General features: G+C 38.8%; 1 protein-coding gene across 1 annotated transcript in view; it reads right to left on the reverse strand.

Annotated features, from left to right (window-relative positions):
- LOC107667842 (leucine-rich repeat and immunoglobulin-like domain-containing nogo receptor-interacting protein 2) overlaps positions 1-445 on the reverse strand; it is a 198,638-nt gene extending 198,193 nt beyond the window's left edge. Inside the window, exon 1 of the mRNA XM_016459562.1 lies at positions 371-445. The gene's annotated coding sequence lies outside the window, so the exon portion shown is untranslated. The remainder of the gene's footprint in view (positions 1-370) is intronic.
- Between the last annotated feature and the right edge of the window lie 1,084 nt (positions 446-1,529).

The raw sequence follows: 1,529 nt of genomic DNA on the forward strand, positions 1-1,529 counted from the left end.
CTCTAATGTCACACTCTTATCAGCCAATCAGATTCGAGGACCAGAAAGAACTGTTGTATAAATATGTTATTCATTATAATAACAATGTTATTCATATATATATATATATATATATATATATATATATTTTTTTTTTTATTCTAAATACAGACAGTTTGATACCATTATATTGGTAAGAACACATCACAGAAAATGAAATATGTGAGCTTGCAAGGTATAAAAATGAACAAGATCCAGATCAATTGCCTAAAAAGGGCAAGTTAGAGTTGTCAAGTGGTCCGAAACACTCCTTGCCACCAGGCCATCTTTATTGTTGAGTCCTGAGTTTCACTTATCCACAGAACCTCAGTACAATTCAAATGTATCTTACCTGTCAGGCCTTCTGAATACAGATGCCAATGTGTGGGATGAATTTTTGCTCGAAGAAGACCGCTGCAACAGCAGAATTCACAGCAGGATCTGCAAATGAGATGAACGACAGAAGCTATTTATCTTACTGTGCTTGAAAATAACAAGCAGATAAATGTGCAATGTGCTTAACCATCTGATGCCCGGTTATACTGACATGGATGAACATATTGTGGCATACGCTGACTTGAGACTTGAGAAGACAATCGGGAGACATTTGACCATATGTACCGCCTCAAACCCACACTAACTCTACTGCCTAATGCTTTTCCTAGGCAAACTACATTCTTCTCCTGCTGTCTCATTAAACCGTTGTATCTTCCGGCTCAGCAACTGAACTATACTGTTATGCCATCTGTAAGAAATGCAGCTTCAGCCTTAGGCTGGGTTGGGTTAATAAGCGATCTAAACCACAACAGACACTTTTATTCAGCATTTATCTTGTCTACATAAAAGAACCATGGCACCTGGCCCAAGAGCATATTTTTACTTTGTGGCCTAATGCTTCCTAGAATAAGATGTTTAATTTAATTGGCCTTGTAATGAGCCGTTTTAAAAGTTTAAAAGATGATGGAGCTGATTATCTGGATATTTGGGCATGTTTTATGGTGGGTCATATGGTGCAGAGATGTTTTTCAGTTTGGAAGCCCCTGAGGTAAAGCCTGTTTACCACAAATTGGCCTTATAAAGACAGCAGGTGAAATTCTCCTGAGAAATACAGATAAGGTGTAATGTTTTCCATAAGGTTATCTCCCATGTCAAGAGCTAACTAGCTAGCATTCCCTTCACCACCGTCAATCTTGCGCGATTATGCTGGGTGGGCTCTGTGCACAGCTTGCCTTATGCATCAGGGGCGAGGAACTGTTTGAGGCAAGAATATGAAATGAGATCATTATGGAGAGAAACAACTCCACGGCAAATATCTATTTCAATCAGTGGCAAGATGTGGAGGTTATCGATCAAAAACCACCATAATGCATACCGCTTACTCCCAATTGAGTGCCATTTTCCAACGGAGGGCTGAAAATGAATATATTTGCAATGCTTGCTTATGGATTAGAGTATTCCTCAAACCTCAGGATTATGAAGATTAAAGTACATTGCAATGAGAGAGACATTCA

This window comes from Sinocyclocheilus anshuiensis, unplaced genomic scaffold (assembly GCF_001515605.1).
Source record: "Sinocyclocheilus anshuiensis isolate Anshui unplaced genomic scaffold, SAMN03320099.WGS_v1.1 scaffold2185, whole genome shotgun sequence".
In the NCBI taxonomy this organism is placed as follows: domain Eukaryota; kingdom Metazoa; phylum Chordata; class Actinopteri; order Cypriniformes; family Cyprinidae; genus Sinocyclocheilus; species Sinocyclocheilus anshuiensis.